At 39.6% G+C, this 19,650-nt stretch overlaps 1 protein-coding gene across 1 annotated transcript in view; it reads left to right on the forward strand.

Annotated features, from left to right (window-relative positions):
• The window catches only part of CERKL (ceramide kinase like), a 128,855-nt gene that overhangs the window by 70,207 nt on the left and 38,998 nt on the right, over nucleotides 1-19,650 (forward strand). The window lies entirely within an intron of this gene.

Below are 19,650 nucleotides of genomic sequence, written 5' to 3' on the forward strand. Positions count from 1 at the left end.
TGGAGAACCTGCTGCATTGCTTGCATGCAGGCTCAGGTCCAGGAGAACCACAGAGCTGTGGGGAGTGGAGAACCTGCTGCATTGCTTGCATGCAGGCTCAGGTCCAGGAGAACCACAGAGCTGTGGGGAGTGGAGAACCTGCTCCATTGCTTGCATGCAGGCTCAGGTCCAGGAGAACCACAGAGCTGTGGGGAGTGGAGAACCTGCTGCATTGCTTGCATGCAGGCTCAGGTCCAGGAGAACCACAGAGTTGTGGGGAGTGGGGAACCTGCTCCATTGCTTGCATGCAGGCTCGGAGACCCCAGTGCAAAAGCATCAATTTGAAAAGTGCTTAAACCACATGTGAATACTAATCTTAAAGCATCTCCTGGAAAGGCAGGAGTCTGCTGGGACTCTCTCCGCTGCACTTGTTGAGTTCATGCAGCCCACACTGAAGATGCCCCTAGACCACCTGGCTTGGTGGCCAGGGGTGTGGGGTTGTACTTCTGGGCCCCAGGGACTATGTTGTACACAAGGTCACTCCTTCAAGGCTGGGAGAAGTAGCTGTTTTGCCTAGTGCATGGAAACAAACACAAAGAGTTAGGCAAAATGAAGAGACAGAGGAATATGTTCCAAGTGAAAGAATAAGACAAAAATCTCAGAAAAAGATCTTAATGAACTGGAGATATCAGGAATCTACCTGATAACAGAGTTCAAAGTAATGACTGAAAAGATACTCACTGAATTCAAGAAGAGAATAGATGGACACACTGAGAACTTCAACAAAGAGGTAGAAAACATTAAGTCCATAAGAACATACCAAACAGAAATGGCAGAATTGAACATAATATTTGAACTGAAAAAAAAAAGAATACACTAGAGAAATTGAACAGCAGACTGGATAAAGCAGAAGAGCCGATCAGCAAACTGAAAGACAAAGAAATGGGACTCATCCAGAAAGAGCATATGTGTGTATACACACACAGACACACATGCACATGCACATACCTTCTGGGGCAACATAAAGCAGAATAACATTTGTAGTATATGGGTCCCTGAAGGAAGAGAAAGAGAGAAAGGAGAAGAAAACTTACTTGAAGAAATATGGCAAAACATTCCAAATCTAGAGAATAAAACAGACATCAAGGTCCAAGAAGCCCAGAGAATTCCAAATAAGATGAACTTAAAGAATTCCAGAGTGAAGTAAGCCAGAAAGAAACACACCAATACAGTATACTAACGCATATGTATGGAATTTAGAAAGATGGTAACGATAACCCTGTATGCGAGACAGCAAAAGAGATACAGATGTGTAGAACAGTCTTTTGGACTCGGTGGGAGAGGGAGAGGGTGGGATGATTTGGGAGAATGGCATTGAAACATGTATAATATCATATATGAAACGAATCACCAGTCCAGGTTCAATGCATGATACAGGATGCTTGGGGCTGGTGCACTTGGGATGACCCAGAGGGATGGTACAGTGAGGGAGGAGGGAGGGGAGTGTATACCTGTGGCAGATACATGTTGATGTATGGCAAAACCAATACAATATTGTAAAGTAATTAACCTCCAATTAAAATAAATTTATATTAAAAAAAGAATTCCACAGTAAGACACAATATAATTAAAATATCAAAAGTTAAGGTGTCTTAAAAGCAGCAAGAAAACAATTTTTAACATACAAGGGAAACCCCATTAAGTCTATCAGCATATTTTCAACAGAAACTTTGCAGCTAGAAGGGTATACTGCAAAGCTATGGTAATTAAAATAGTATAGTGTTGACATCAAAACAGACACATAGATCAGTGGAACAGAATAGAGTCTAGAAGTAAACCCGCTCATAATATGGTCAACTAATTTATGACAAAGGAGGCAAGAACATGCACTGGGGAAGGGGCAGTCTCTTTAATAAATGGTGTTGAGCGACCTGGACAGCTACACACCAAAGAATGAAACTGGATCACTATTTACACCGTATACAAATATTTACTCAGCATGGAGTAAAGAATTGAAAGGAAGGCCTGAAACTATAACTATCCTAGAAGAAAACATATACAGTAAGCTCCTGGACATTGGTCTTAGTGATTTTTTTTTTTGGATCTGACTTCAAAGGCAAGGGCAACAAAAACAAAAATAGATAGGACTGCATGAAAAAATCAAGTTTCTGTACAGCGAAGGAAACCATCAACAAATACAAAGACAGCCTACTGAATGGGAGAAGATATTTGCAAATCATATATTCAATAAGGGGTTAATATCCAAAATATATAAGGAACTCACACTACTTTATAACGACAACAACAACAACAAAAACCACTTTGATTAAAAAATGGGCAGCGTATCTGAATAGACTTTTTTTTTAAAGAAGACATACAGAGGGCCAAAAGACATGTGAAAAGATGCTCAAGATCATTAGTAATCAGGAAAATGCACATCAAAACTGCAATGAGGTATCACTTCATGCCCGCTAGAATGGCTCTTGTCAAAGAACTCTCCTGCAACACTTATCCACTGTCAGTGGGATGTAAATGTTACACCCACTGTGGGCAACAATGTGAAGGTACCTTAAAAATTAAGAATGGAACTGTCACATGAACTAGCAATTCCACTTTTGGATATCTAGCCAAAGAAAACAAAGACAGTAATTTGAAAAGGTGTATGCCCCCTCCCCGTGTTCATTGTGGCATTATTTATAATAGTTAAGTTTGGAAACATCCTAAGTATCCATTCATGAATGTGTGGATAAAGAAGATGTGGGACATATACATGATAGGTTACTACTCCGTCATAAAAACAGAATGAAATCTAGCCATTTGCAAAAACATGGATGGGCCTTGAGGGTATTATGCTGTGTGCTTTACTTATATGTGGAATCTGAAAAGTCAAACAAAACCAAACCTAGACTCATAGATACAAAGAACAGGTTGGTGACATTTTATTAGAGCTCTGTTTACTAAATATGATAACTAAACATATTGCAATTAATATTTTGCAGTATATGCAAATGTTGCATCTCTGTGTTGTATACATGAAACTATAAAATCTCATCCTATAGTTAAATGAAAAAATTTAAGTTTATAAAATCATTTTCTAACATTTTCATATTTTCATGGCTTGTGAAGGATTAAATGTACAATTATTTCATCAAATTGGATTTTCATAGAGTTAGTCATATTTCAGTGCTAATTATTTAAACTAATTCTTGGTCAAGTTTTAAGCAGAACAAGGGAGTAAAAAAACTTTCCTGAAGCCAGTAACATGTACTTCTTTTAGTCTGGGTTTTGTAGTGGGGAAAGTGGTATAGTGACCAGAGTAAATAAAAATTTATTTTATCAGGATTATTATAAAAGTCTAGTAAAAATAAATGGATGATATGTTTTGTTGAATTTTCTTACTCCTCTTCCTGCTTCTTCTGGCTCTTTCTATATAGTCTTAACTCCTTTATTATTTAAGTATGAAATATTGAGGTGGTTACTCCTGGCAGCAGGTGATTCTTTCTGCTAATTGCTGCTCAGTCCATTTCAGTTATTGGAAATAACTGGAAATGTCACACCGGTGGGCTGCATGTGTATTCAGAAGTTATTGAGCTTGTTTGTTACTTTAAGTAGATTATAGGATTTAGATTGTTTTCACTGGTATGTGTAAAGATGCGCATCGGTAAGCTTTGGTTGATAATAAAGTGAAATTGATGCATTTTCATATACATCACCTAATATTATCAACTCTGAGTGCTATTGGGAAGTTGTCAGATCTTATGTGTGAAAGGTTTTTACCGTCACTCTTACATATTAACTGGGCAAAGTTTAATATTAGTAGCTCCTGAGAATTGTGGCTTTATTGCCTGTGTTTGGATTTTGTTTGCCACAATTTGGTTGCTTTTCTGTGTACAGTGATTGTGAATATAGGCAAGACTGTGACAGGGTTCTGGGCTCTTAACTTTGATGAACACGATGACGTTTCCATCGTGCTCCATTCAAAACAGCACAGATGTGAGTCTGGGAGTGGCATCCCCACTGCTCTCATGAGCCTTTGTTTGGAGAACACCCTGATTAACCCCCACCCTTCATGGTTCATTGACTCACTGATAGATCAAGTTTAAACTAGCACATATTAGCACATTTGCTACTAACAGAGGAACAGTTGGCCATTCTGTTTTACACTGCTGGTTCATTGAAAACTGGCATGCTCAAAAGGTCTACTAACTATGAATTGAGAGTTTACCAAAGGATTGAGAACCAAGTCAGTTGCATATTAATTTTGAATCATGTCTATATTTTAATCCTAGATTATCTTTTGCGGGATGCTTATACTATTGTAAAATTATGAATAAATGATTTATCACTTTCAGATTCATTTTTTCAAGGAGTTCAGGGGATTTATGTGTCTCAATACAGCTTTCATAGTAAACAGTTTGTCATAATTGAATGAAAGAAGAACAAGGCTGCGACTGCCTGATGCTTGCCATCATCTCATTCTAAAAATGTCTTCTGTAGAGTTCTTTGCAGCCAATAAGTTACAGAAATTTTTGCAGTGAACTATATTTCTGTACACAGGGCTTCCTAGATGGCTCAGTGGTAAAGAAACTGTCTGCCAGTGCAGGAGACGTGAGTTTGATCCCTGGGGGGGAGCAACCCCCTGGAGAAGGAAATGGAAACCCAGGCCAGTATTCTTGCCTAGAGAATCCCATGGACAGAGGAACCTGGCGGGCTCTTCATGGGGGATGGGTTCATGGGGTTGCAAAGAGCTGGACACCACTGAGCGACTGAGCACAGTAGCACACACATACTGATATTTCTGTATCACATGAAGATGTTTACTGATCTCTTGTTTGGGCAGGAGATCTAGAATGCATGTCTATTTTCTCACAAACACATTTTAAAATGGTCTGCTTTTTCTTTATTTGTTGTTACTGCTGTTATCTATGAATCAATCACATTTCATAAAACAGAGAACTTCTTCCTCTTTCCTACCTTCTTAACCTAGTCTTCAAAACCTCCAATTTCTTTCCTTACTGTTCTTTTTATGGAAGATATATTTTTCAGATCATTTGGCAGTGTCAGCTGGTGGATGCCTTCTTGGCTTCATTGTTAACACACCGGTGCCATCCTTGGGTTCCTGCTTCTTTGCTTTGTCCTTTCTCTTGTGAGATGCTAGAGCACAAGTGCCCTGCTGGTGCTGAGGATGGCACTCCCAGTCTAAGCCTAAGATGGAACAACTGATATTGTTTTCAAAACTGGCTAGTGCCACGGGGACTAAAGGCAGTTTCTTCCTGGCCCGTTTTCTGATTATTTAATAGCTTATGAGTTGTTTTGGAAGGCACACTGATTAATTTTCAGTTCTAAGCAAAAGGGTTAAGTATTTGTTTTCATTGTTGCTATAGATTTAATTTAGAAAAGATTTTACCCAGTTCTTAAATATAATTCTTCTGCTGGGTTTGTTTGTATATAGGAAGTAAATATGAGATAGAGATTGAATTATTTTTTAAAAGCTTAACAGCAATAAGAGGTTGTTAGTTTTTTTATGCTAAATGTTTCTTTCAGAGGATATAAGTGCCTATTGCAAAACCTACTTCTGATAAATCTTTGGTTCTTTGTGAAGTATTTGCCTTAGTCTTTTTGTTTTATTTTAGGAATTAATGTAAGTGGTTACATTGCTGGATGTATTTTATATCACAGCAATTTTAACAGAAAGGCTTTTGCTTGCATGATTGTTTTTTGCAGTGTTGATCTTTTCTTTAATACAATTGGAATTTTTTATTTATTTTTAGCTTTTGGTTTATTTTTTAAAAGAGTACACACACACACACACACACACACACACACACACACACACATAATAGGGCATCTATTGTGTGCCAAATACTATTCCAAGGGCTAGTAATATAGCAAAGCACAGAACCATGAAGTCTTTGAACTCAAGTAGCTTATTATTAACTATTATCAAGTAGTTTATTACATTCTGGGCTTCCCCAGGGGTAAAGAATCTGCCTGCAATACAGGAGATGCAGGAGGCTCGGGTTCACTCCCTGGGTTGGGAAGATCCCTGAAGGAGAAAATGGCAACCCACTCCAATATTCTTGCCTTGAAAATTCCATGGACAGAGAAACCTGGCAAGTTACAGTCCATAGGGTTGCAGTGTCAGACATGGCTAAGCGCCTGAACACACACACAGCTTATATTCTAGTGTTAGTGGAGTCTCTTAGTCTGTTTGGGATGGTATAACAAAGTACCAGAGAGAGGGTGGCTTATAAATAACAGAAATTTACTTCTCACAGTATTGGAGGCTTGAAGTCTGAGCTCAGGGTGCTGGCATGTTCAGGGTCTGATGAGAGGTCTCGTGTCTTCACAGGGCAGAAGGAAAGCTAGAGCCCTCTGGGGTCTCTTTTATAAAAGCACTGATCCCATTCATAAGGGCTCAATCCTTATCACCTAATTACCTCCCAAAGGTCTCACTTCCTAATCCCTCATGTTGGGGATTAGGATATCAACATATAAATTTTGGAGGGACACAAATATGTCATTCCTAAGAAGAGGGAATTGGAAAAATCAAATAAGTGTATTTCTGTGATGTCAAATGGGATGAAAGATTTGCTGTTGCACACAGGTGCTTAAGGGAGACTTCATGGGCTATGAAGTTTTGGAGGAAAGCTGAAAGTCATGGGAGCCATTTGGACATAGAAGTAATTCTAAGCAGAGGAAGTAGTAAGGGCAAAATGCTGGGCAAGAATGTCATTTGCAGAGTAGAGCCAGGGAGCAGAGTAATTGGAAATGAAGTCACAGAGGTGGCTGGAGGTAATGCATGAAGGACCTTGTAAGGTTTGTATGGTTTTGACTTTTCTCCTTAGAAAAATTTAAGCAGAGGAATGACATGATCTGACTTACTTTCAAAATATATATTTTGGCTGCCAAGTAGATAGTAGATTGTGTGAGCGGATGAAAGGACTGCTGCAGGAGACCAGTTAAGTAAGAATTGGTATAATCCAGGCAAGAGATGATGGCTTAAATCAGGTTAGGGGTGGGAGAGGTAGTTTGAAGTGGTCAGCCTTTTGATTTATTTTTGAAGATAGAGCTGGCTGGAGTTACTGACTTGGTGGATATTGAAAAAAGTTGAAGATGATGCTAAGATCTATTTTTTACTCTTATGAAAAAATGTCTAACATATAGGTGCCCATTATGTTTTTATATTTTCTATATTTTTGTTACCTAGATTCTGTACTTAACATTTTTCTATAGTGGCTTCAAACATTTTACTGTCAGTTTTTTAAAATTTTTATTTTATATTGGAGCATAGTATTTTTTTTTTAATTGGTGTGTAGTTGCTCTACCATGTTGTATTAGTTTCTGCTGTATGGCAGAGTGAATCAGTTATATATATATACATACATCTGCTCCTTTTTGGATTTTCTTTCTATTTAGGTCACCACAGAGCATTGAGTAGAGTGCCCTGTGCTAAACAGTAGGTTCTCATTAGTTATCTATTTAATACATAGTAGTGTATATATGGAGAAGGCAATGGCACCCCACTCCAGTACTCTTGCCTGGAAAATCCCATGGACGGGGGAGCCTGGTAGGCTGCCGTCTGTGGGGTCACAGAGTCGGACACGACTGAAGCAACTTAGCAGCAGCAGCAGCAGTGTATATATGTCAGTCCCAATCTCTCTGTCCATTCCCCTCTCTCACTTCCCCACCTTGGTATCCATTCATTTATTTTCTACGACTGTCTGTGTTTTAAAGTAAATGATAAATATCATGGGTAATTTTGATTGCTGTTGTTCATTTGCCAAGTCGTGTCTGACTGGGTTTTCCTAATTTGCTGACATATTGAATGCAGGACTTTAATAGCATCGCCTTTTAGGACTTTAAATAGCCCTGCTGGAATTCCATCACCTCCACTGGCTTTATTGGCTGCAGTGCTTCATAAGGTCCATTTGATATCACGCTCCAGAATGTCTGACTTGGAATGGGAGATGACACCATCATGGTTATCCAGCTCACTGAGATCTTTTTTGTACAGTTCTTCCATGGTAATTACACGGGGGGTATTTTCCCCAGAAATAGTTCAGTAAGCATCTCTAATAAAAATTCTAGAAATAGCAAAATATCATTATCCTACCAAATGAATGAGCAATAGTTGTGTTTATTATCATCTAATATCATATAAGCCTCATTGGAAAAGACCCTGATGCTGGGAAAGATTGAGGGCAGGAGGAGAAGGGGACGACAGAGGATGAGATGGCTGGATGGCATCATCGACTCGATGGACATGGGTTTGGGTGGACTCCGGGAGTTGGTGATGGACGGGGAGGCCTGGTTTGCTGCAGTTCATGGAGTCCCAAAGAGTTGGACATGACTGAGCGACTGAACTGAACTGAATACCTGGTCCACATTGAAATTTCTTCCACTTTCCAAAATGTCTTTTATAGCTGATTTGTACCAATCAGTGTCCAATCTAAATACATTTAAACTGTAACGCTACAACATGCCCCTCCTCATCTTTTTTATTCTCTGAGAAACTCTTAGCCCATTAAAATACAGATGATTGGTCCTTATTTTCAGAAATTTTGATTCAGTGGTTCTGGTGTGGGCCTTTCTAATGAGCTGTTGGGGGATGCCGGGCTGTCATTTTGGAGATCACAGGCTTTGAGTAGTACTGCTAGGCCCCATCTGATTGTTCTTGGGGGCATCATTTAACTTGTTCTTTTATTCCCTGTATTTACTATAGGCTGGATTTTCAATCTAAAGACTTACCTAGATTTATGTTGTAAATTTGGGGCAAGAATACTTCATAAATGATATGTGTTCATATTTTATCATCTTGGGTGGTACATAATGTCTAACTTCCCACTATTAATAAGGCCAAGGTGACTTCCCGAGGCTAAGATTGATCCCTGAATCAAGGAGGTGAAAGCTTGATCCCTCTGTCATAATGTCTCTATTTGAAACTAGTAGATAATTTGTTGAGTGATACTCAGGGACCAAGGGAATGTGTAGTCTTCAGGAAATATTTCATCTAATGATTTTAACATGTGCTGATTATCCTTGCCTGAACTGATTATTTAACTAGGAGTATATCATAGAGATTTTCTAATTCAATCATTCTTCCTGAATGAGTGCTATTCTTTTTTAAAAATGATGTTGCTTCTCCCAACTGGTATGATTTGGTTAAAGGCAAGTATAGTGCGTATTGGACTTCCCAGGTTGCTCAACTGGTGAGTAAACTGCCTGAAATTCAGGAGACCCCAGTGTGATTCCTGGATTGGGAAGTTCTCCTGGAGAAGGGATAGGCTACCCACTCTAGTATTCTTGGGCTTCCCTGGTAGCTCAGATGGTAAAGAATCCGCCTGGAATGCAGGAGACCTGGGTTGGGAAAATCCACTGGAGGAGAACATGGCCACCCACTCCAGGATTCTTTCCTGGAGAATCCCCATGGACACAGGAGCCTGGCGGGCCACAGTTCATGGGGCCGCACAGAGTGGGACACCACTGAGCGACTAAGCACGACACAGCACAGCACGTAGTGCATGTTAGAAAGGTGGGAGAAATCCTTAAGTAGTTATTCAGAGTAAAGTGAAGTTTCTGACTGGAGCAAGTGGAAGGATGAAGTTGTCATTTAATCAGAAGGGGAAGATGGTGGGCGGAAAGGTCAGGTTTGAAGGGAAAAAGCAGAATTTTAGTTTTGAAAGCGTTAAACTTGAGATGTCTAGTAAACATTTGTATTGATCAAAGTTTGGTTGACTCAAAACAAAAATACTCTAGCTATTTTAAATAGAAAGCTGTTTTGTACAGATAATGTTATTAAAAGGCTAGAGGAGAAGGTTCTAGTGCATCGACTATGCTGGTGGCCTACAGCTGTTGCTGCTTTGCTTTCCTCATTCCTCCCCCACCCCACATATTTGGCCTCGTGAGATGTCTTCTCTGACCAGTTGACTAAGGGAGATAAATGTTCAGAGACAGTTCAGAGACAGCTCTGCATGGTATGATAGAAGTGACCTCCTGAAGTGTTACAACCCCACCTGAAAGTGTTCTTAAAAGATAGTAGGGAAGAGAGATCCTTCTGGTGGTCAGAACTTTGGTTGATATAAGTTGTTATGGAGTGATGGCCAGAGAGATTAATGTCTCAATGCATGATCAGTGGTTAAGAGCTTGGCCAAATAGTTGGAAGTAAAAATTTGCAAGGTTGGTGACAGGTGTAATAAAATAAAGTATATGAATGACTTTCACAGAATAAGAACAGATGTGAGATTTATGTTTTATGTAAATGCTTACCAAGGAAAATTTATTCTAGAAGAGGAAATAACCAGATCGGCAAGATGCTCCATTCTATAGATGTTTGTCAGCATCTTTTCAGAGCACATGTAGGCTTACACAATGAACATATAAACAAAGTGGCCTTAAGACAGGAAGGGGAAAAATATAGGGATTTAGCAATAAGCACGTATATCCACTAAGGCTGAGTTGATTACCACCATTTTATTGAGTACTTTGCTTGCAAACAGATCAGCCTTGAGCCCTGGACATCCCAGAGCAACCAGTCAATCACTTGATGGGAGATTGATACATTGAATCCTCTCTTTTGTGAAAGGTCAGTGTCTTGGCCTCTTTGCTACCAGTGCTTACATTTGGTATGGATTTGGATTTATTGTCCACCGTGTTTCTGCCAGGACTACCATTGATGACTCTCTTAAATACCTTGTTCAGTGAATTTACACCTTATACAATACTGCTTTTGATCACGAGACTCATTCGCATCAAGAAAAGTAAATCAATTGGCTGAACAGTATGGAATTCACTGGTCTTACCACGTTTCCTATTTTATTATATTGTCTTCCACTTGGGAGGCTAAATCTTGTGATAGTAAAGCAGTTTTTCGTTCCATAAACAGAATACATAGGTCTGTGGACCAGTGAGTGAGTGAAGGTAAGTGTCATCTCTCTTCTCCACCTGTTTCCCAGTGATAGTATTTTTTGCTTCCGGTCTCTAGGACTTTGAACTCTGCTGATTTAGAGTTTTTAGTTTAGAAGAATACTTCCATATGGGAAAATGATAATGGTTCAACTGAACTGGACATTGAAACTACCTGGTCACATTATTGAACCATATGACTGAACCAGCAAATGAAAAAATAATAATAATGCAGTTGCTTTGCTGGCAAAGGTGATCAGTTCTGATTATCAGGGGAAATAGTGTTATTTCTGCTACTCAATAGGAGGACCACATCTGGAAACTGGCAGGCAACCTGGACTGCCACTTAGGAGCAGGATGAAATGAATAAACACATAGTCCAGGAAAGTAAAAATGGCCAAACTGACTCCAGGAGGTAGAGGAAATGTAAACAGATGAATTACAACCAAAGAAGTAGAAATTTTTTGTTACTTCTAAAAAAAAAAACCCAAAACAAAAAAACCCCACCAACTCTGACATTTTCAGATGAATATGCCCATACCTTTAAGGAATAAGAAACTTCAATATTATTTAAACTATTCTGGAGCAAAGGAAAAAAATGAAAACTCCCAGATTTTATTATAGAGCTTGCATGGAATTAATACCAACATCTGACAATGAAGTCCAAAAGAAGAAAAATATAGATTGCTTTTACTTATGAGTGTCAAGAAACCCTTAATAAAATAAGGAGAGATGGCTATGTTATGAGCATGAGAAATATGTGTGCTTTGTTCCTCAGTCGTGTCCGACTCTTTGCAACCCCATGGGCTGTAGCTTTCCAGACTCCTCTGTCCATGGGGATTCTCCAGGCAAGAATACTGGAGTGGGTTTCCATGCCCTCCTCCAGGGGATCCTCCTAACCCAGGGATCAAACCCAGCTCTCCCTCATTACAGGTGGCTTCTTTACCATCTGAGCCATATACATCTCATTTTATTTTAAATTAATTTATTTTAATTGAAGGATAATTACTTTACAATATCTTGATGATTTTCGCCATGCACCAACATGAATCAGCTATAGCTATACATGTGTCCCATCCATCCTGAGCCCTGTCCTACCTCCCTCCCCCTCTTATCCCTCCAGGTTATCACAGAACACTGGCTTTGCGTGCCTTGCATCATACTCACATTGGTTATCTATTTTACATATGGTAATGTATATGTTCCAATGCTATTCACTCAAATCATCCCACCCTCTCCTTCTCCCACTGAGTCCAAAAGTCTGTTCTTTACATCTGTGTCTCCTTTGCTGCCCTGCATGTAGGATCAGTTACCATCTTTCCAAATTCTATGTATATGCGTTAATATACAGTATTTGTCTTTCTGGCTTACTTCACTCTGTATAATAGGCTCCAGTTTCAGCCACCTCATTAGAACTGATTCAAATGTATTCTTTTTAATGGCCGAGTAATACTCCATTGTGTATATATACCACTGCTTTCTTATCCGTTCGTCTGCCAACGGACATCTAGGATGCATCCATGTCCTGGCTATTGTAAACAGTGCTGCAATGAACATTGAGACACATGTGTCTCTTTAATTCTGGTTTCCTTGGTGTGTATGCCCAGCAGTGGAATTGCTGGGTCATATGGCAGTTCTAATCCCAGTTTTTAAAGGAATCTCCACACTGTTCTCCATAGTGGCTATACCAGTTTGCATTCCCACCAACATTGTAAGAGGGTTCCCTTTTTTCCACACCCTCTCCAGCATTTATTGTTTGTAGGCTTTTTGATGACAGCTCTTCTGACTGGCATGAGATAATACCTCATTGTGGTTTTGATTTGCATTTCTCTGATAATGAGTGTACATCTCATTTTAAAGCCAACATGAAGAAATATGTGAAGGAGTCCCACTGAGCTCTGGAACTAACAAGAGTATTCTTCATCAGCACTGTTAGTCACATTCTTCTGGTGAAACCAACCAATGCAAGAAGAGTAGAGAAAAAATGAATGTGTTTGCCAGTTGGAAAGGGAAAAGTGAAATTACCATCATTTGAATGTGAAATAACTATTAGCTTGAAAAATCAAAGAGAATAAAAGGAAATCTATGATGAACAATGATAAAATTAAGTGCTAGGTGTAAAAATAAATAGTTTTGATATTTGCTGTTAATATTCGGTAAAGAGATGGGAGTTGGAAACATATTGATGGCAGTAACCAAAAAGATGAAAAACGTATACTTGTTCAGCATTCATCTGACAAACATTTAACATGGCACTGAGGGACACAGAAAACTTAAAATGGAAAAGCGTACCTTGTTTCTGTAAAGAAAGACTGGATCTCAAAAAGTGTTATTGTCCTTAAGATAATTTATATTTAATATAATCTCAATAAAATGCCAGTAGAATTTTTCATACTAGACAAACTGATTTTAAAGATCATGTGTAAAAATAGACATAGAAATTCTTAAAAATAGTAAAGAGAGACCAGCTGTACCAGCTATTAAGTCGTGTTATGAAACTATGATATTTAAAATGTTATGATACTGACATGAATCAGTATCATAACACTTAGACACTTAGATTACATTCAAACACATCCAGAAACCTAATATATAAAAAAGTGGCATTTGAAATCTGAGGGAGAAAGATGGATTATGTCATGAATGATGTTGGGAATAGATAGATAGCAATCTGGGAAAAAGTTACTGTCAGCTTTCATAAAATATGAAATTGAGACCATCAACTTATTAGAAAAATACAGGTTTTTTTTTTTTTTTGTCACAAAGGGAGTTTTTAAATATGGCACAAAACCCAGAAGCTATAAAAGAAGTGATATATTCAAATACAGGCACATAAAAATGAAAACTTTTAACAAAGAAAACAGCATAAATAAAATGAAAATCACTAAATGACACACTGGGGAAAATGTTTGTAATCCATCAACAAAAGGTTGATTTTTCTTACTGTATGGAGCACTACTATAATTAACATCTCAAAGAATACAAAGATTCTTTTTAAAGATTGGCTAATGATATAAACTGATAGCTCATGCAAAAATAAAAGCGGCTGTTAAACATTTTCAGTATTTCTCACCCTCCCCCCCCTTATAAGAGAAATGTAAATTGAAATTAGAGTGATATGCAGTTTTTTATCCTTCAGATTATCAAAGATCAAAAAAATTGAAAATACGCAAGGTTTACAAGGGTGTAAGAAAACAGACTCTCTAAGTTCCTGGTGGTGTAAATTGGTAGTAAAAATAATAGGTAAACTGAGTACTGTGTGTCATGCACTTTCCTAAGTACTTTATATTCACTTATTTAATCATCACATGTACCTTTTATGAATGGTACTCTTATTAGCCCCTATTACAGATGAGGAAACTGAAGAACAGAGAAGTTAGACAATAACCCAAAGTCACACAGTTTGGCAAATGGAGGAGCCAAGGATCAATTACTTTTACTCTAGCATTTACTTTTTTTTGGTCACAACTCTGAATTGTTTCTATGGCAAGTAATTTGGCAGTATACACTCTCAAGGGTCCATATTCTTTGATCTAGTGATTCTCCTTCTAGAGTTTTGCTCTGCAGTTTTCCGTAAACAGATGCAAAATGACCTTTATTGCAGCATTATTTGCAGTAAAGGAAGATTGGAAACAACCTGAATACCTATCCCCAGGGAACTAGTTAATTCAATTAGGTTCATACGAAGAAAACTAAGCAGCTCTAGATAAACTAAGATGCCACTCTATAGTGGTATGGAATCATCTCCAAAATATTGTAAAAGGAAAAGCAAGGCACAGAATAATAGGTGGGGATGCTGCCATCTATGTAAAAAGTCACTGAACATATACATACATTTTCATATGTGCACAGAATAGATTTTCAGTGGTGCCAGTAGTTGTCTCTCAGGAAGGGAACTGGGTAACTAATGAAATTTTGAATTCTCAGAGTACAGTGTGTGTATTTTAATCTGTACAGAAAACTACTGTGTGTGTGGTTCTCAAATACAGAGACATTTGTATTGAGGTCACTTGGTGAAGAGTGTAACCAAGTGCCTTAGACCTGGATTCAGACTCCAACACTGGATGGTTAACTCAGCAGGAAAGAGGCTTTGGAACACCTGTAGTGACTTTACTTCTTCCCTGACTTTGACTTTGACTGGAGGAAGGACAAAATCCGTAGAGCTCTATATGCTTGGGGTAAGATTCCTCCCAACACCACTGTGCTCTCCAGTCTTAACTGCTGCGCACAGCTTTTATCTTTCACACACGGTATTGCTGCCTGAAGTCCTTCATCAACCAGACTTTCATCCCTCTAAGGCCCTCTCTGTGTACCCACTAGCCTGACACCATCCCCCACTCTCTTCAACTCCAGACACCATTTTATTTTGCCCTGTGGAATGATTCTTCATGAGCAAAATCTTGGAGACAAACCAAGAGAGTTTCCAGTCTAATATGGAAGATTAACTAATAAATAGATGTAAAGTTACAATGGTATATAATAATCAAGATTGGGAAGTACATTCATTTGTGAGAATAAATGATAAGGGTGAAGTGACCTAGCTGAAGTCACCAAGCCAAGGAGGTCATGATAGGCTTTCCTGCTTTCCCCAGAAAGTGATAACTGAGGCAAGATCAAAACAAAAGAAGAGGTTAACTGAGCGAAGTGGCTATGGTGGCAGATGGTGCAGGTGGGCAGCTCGTGGGGAGAGCAGGTGCAAGGGCACTGTGGCAGAAGGCACATAGGAATTCAAGAAAATGAATGGAATAGGAGGAGGCTTGAGGAAGGAGCGTGGATGGAGAGATGGTTGGGACCTTTGCAGTTATATCTCTTAAGGACATTAAAAAGTCCTACTTTATTGGGTAGAAATCTCCATTCTGATTTCTAAATTTTGATATCAAATTGTTACCTAATTCATGTATACTTAGACTTTAGCTTCATAGACATCATATTAAGTTCATCTGAAAGAAAAAGAGAAATGAGAAAACGAATACATGATCTGGTTAAAAAAAAAATCTGCTTTGTTGACATGTATTTAAAAACCCCTTGATTGACCAGCATGCCTAAGGACATTTCTGATTAATTTAGTTTTCATTACTATTATTAACTGAGGCTTTAAATAAACTTACTTTGCTTAAATCCTTTTAGAAAGTCTTTAAAAAAAATTTAGCCCCTTTCCTGCCTTAGGTTTGTGTCACAAAGATTGGATGGACTGTAGAGCATGTACTTTTATATATTTACATTTGAAGTCTAGAAGCCTTGAGCTAGAATGTGCTTATCCTCAAGCCGAAATGACTGTTTTTCATTTCCATGAATGTTTATTCCTTCACAGTCATGATATAGGAAGAGGGAGGGGGGAAGAAAAGTGGGTTTGTATGACAGCATTTGGGCACTCCCATCTGGTGATTAGACACCTTTCTTACTGGGTCTGTTACTGCTGGAGACATGAGAGTATTCTAACAAAAATACCAGGTAAGGGGAAATTTAACTAGATCTTAGTCTGGACTGTCTGGAGGTGAGAACAAGTTTCTAGTCCTTGTCATGTTTTAATAAAAGTGAGCCTTAGATTGATCTGCTTAGCCTTTCCTCATTAAAGGACACGAATACTGCCCATGGCAGTTTTGTTTTGACCCTGATCCAGAATCACATACCTCGTTTTGTTGTTGTCTCTTCAGACTCCTTTAATCTGGAACAGTTCCCCAGCTTTTGTCTTTCATAGTCTTGGCAGCATTGAGAAGCCTAAGGCAGGTATTTTGAGAATACCCTTCCACTTGGGTTTGAGTGTTTCATCATATCAGGTCCATATTATGCACTCGAGGCAGAAGTCCCACACAGGTTGCATGTCTTGGTGCTGTGCCTGGCATACATGAGACACGTGTGTCTGTGTGTATCACTCAGAGTGTTGTTAACTTTGCTTGCTTGACTGAGGATGTGTCTGCCAGTTTTCCTCTTTATCTTCTGTAAATAGAAGGATAGGGAGGGACAGAGTTTAAGAATAAGTAAATATATCGTTCCACAACTGACTGTCATTACTGATGGTTTTAGCATCCATTGCTGATTCTTGCTTAGATCCATCATTATTATAATGGTCAAAAATATTGATTTTTTAACTCTTTAATTTTTCTATATTTATTGTTTTTTCTTCTATAAGACAGTTTTTCCTTCTTCTTTCTTTGTGTGTTTATTTAGTGTTGTTGTTTTTAAAGAAACCTGGCTCCTGGGGTTTTTTAAATTTAAATTTATTTTTTTAATTGAAGGATAATTGCTTTTAAGAATTCTGTTGTTTTCTTTCAGACCTCAGCATGAATCAGCTATAGGCATACATATATCCTCTCCCACTTGACCCTCCTTCCTGTCTTCCTCCCCACCCCACCTCTCTAGGTTAATACAGAGCCCCTGTTTGAGTTTCCTGAGAGATACAGCAAATTCCTGTTGGCTATCTATTTTACATATGGTAATATGAGTTTCCATGTTTCCCTCTCTATACATCTCATCCTCTCCCCGTGTCCATAAGTCTGTTCTCTTATGTCTGTTTCTCCATTGAAAGTGAAAGAAAGTGAAAGTGAAGTCGCTCAGTAGTGTCCAACTCTTTGCGACCCCGTGGACTGTAGCCCACCAGGTTCCTCCGTCCATGGGATTCTCCAGGCAAGAATACTGGAGTGGGCTGCCATTTGCTTCTCCAGGGGAATCTTCCCAACCCAGGGATCAAACCCAGGTCTCCCACATTGCAGGCAGACGCTTTAACCTCTGAGCCACCAGGGAAGCCCCATTGCTGCCCTGCAAATAAATTCTTCAGTACCATCTTTCTAGATTCTGTATATATGTGTTTTTCTCTTTCTCTTTCTGACTTTCCTCACTGTATAATAGGCTCTAGGTTCATCCACCTCATTAGAACTGACTCAAATGTGTTCCTTTTCATGGCTGAGTAATATTCTATTGTGTATATGTACCACAACTTCTTTATCCATTCATCTGTCATTGGACATCCAGGTTGCTTCCATGTTCTAGCTGTTGTAAATTGTGCCCCATAGTATGTATGGTATGTTACTGTCTTTATTCCATTTTATGTTGCCCCAGGTTTGGCCAGTGGGAATCCTGAGACACTGAGTCTTTTATCTGAGATTTTTGTACAAATGATATAAAAAATAGATAACAGACGGACAGAGGATAGATAACCTAGGAGTAGGAAGCCTGAGAGGTGAATCTGTTGGTGATCAGGAGAGGCTTCAGTGAAGAAGTGGTGTTTGAAGTGAGCTATGAAAAAGTGGTCGCCTTTTCACAGGGTTGGGGATGAGGCGGAGTGGAAAGGGAGCCTGAATGGAGGGAGACTGGACAGACCTGTGTTCAGCAAGTAATCCAGTGGGTCGAGATCATGAAGGGGAAGCTGGACTGAAACAGAAAACCCTCTGTGCTCAGTTTGCTTCTAGCATTTTCTGTGCAGGTCTCACACTTTGTATATTTTCTTCCTGGCCCTCCTTTAGCTGTTTGGGGGAAGGGAGAGGATGAGGTGTGAGGCAGGAGGGAATTGCAAGTGGTGGGAAACAGCAGCGTGAGCCCAGAGCCTTACTCAGATGCTACCTTCTCCAGAAGCCCTTTTACAGATCTTTAATAAGACCCTCCTCTCTGCACTCCCAGGGCACTTTGTGCCTCTGTGTTAACAGATCTGTTCTGTCCTGTACTGTTTCTGTTTGTGGATTCGTCTTCCCCCTTTGAAGCATGAGCCACATATGAATCACCTCCCCTCTTCCCTGTACTCAGTACAAATGCTCAATAAGTATTTCTTGAATCTGTGTGAAAGGAAGGAGAGAGGATAGGTTGGAGCTGGTTGGGGAAGGTTCTGGATGTCATTTTCAGGGGTTCAGGCTTGCTCCTCAGGCAGAGATAGGCCCTGGAGCTTTGAACCAGTGCAGGGCTGCTGGGAGCTAGAAGGTCTGAGGATACAATGGAAGGGGGATGCTGCAAGACGCCTGTGAGTAGCCGGAGAGAGACGGCCAGGAAGGGCAGAGGCATGGAAGCAAACAGTTATCACCACGCAAATCGCAAATCGGGGCACTCATTTGAATGTAGGAATTGATTGAAAGGGGGGGGGGAAGGAGTTTGAGGTTTCAAGACTGTATAGTTAGCAGATTGGCAGAGACCTCTCAGCAAAACAGGAGCCCAGAGCCAATTACAGAAAAACAAGGAGTTCAGCATCGTCCTGTCCGGTCCTCAGCCAAGACTCTCCCTGAATTCAAACAGTGTGATTCGTTGAACATTTTTTATTATATCAATTATGGTAAGAAAATATTGTCTCTGCTGGAGGCCCCAAAACTGACATGAGTGTAATGGGCATTTTTCTTTTGGCTTTTGTAACAGTTTCATTAAAAATGGATGCTAGTAACTGCTTTTCTAACCTTGAAGCATGGCCCAGTGAGAGCAGCTTACCACGAAAGAAATAGTCGTCAGCTTTCCTCTGGCTCCTCTGTCCCCTCCTGCCCCTTCCTAACAACAGAAAATTTGCTTTGCACCTGCTCCAACAGGGCTCTAAGTGATAAGCATCTTGCAAGCCCAGAAAATTGTAGTATCAAATCTCAGCTCCAACTGTGAGGCAGCACCATATCCCCGGATCCCGCTGAGAGACGTTGCTTTTCCAGTTCCCCAGGGAAGAGTTCTTTCCCTCCAGCCCTCTTTCAGGTTTGAACTCTGACCTAAGCCCTCTTTTTAGCTCCCAGTATGCATTGCTCTGGAGCTGGCCCTGACCTAGCCCCGAATCCTCCACCCTGAGCTCACCAGCAGGTCAGCCCTGGG

The sequence above is a fragment of the Capricornis sumatraensis genome, chromosome 3 (genome assembly GCF_032405125.1).
Source record: "Capricornis sumatraensis isolate serow.1 chromosome 3, serow.2, whole genome shotgun sequence".
Classification (NCBI taxonomy): Eukaryota; Metazoa; Chordata; class Mammalia; order Artiodactyla; family Bovidae; genus Capricornis; species Capricornis sumatraensis.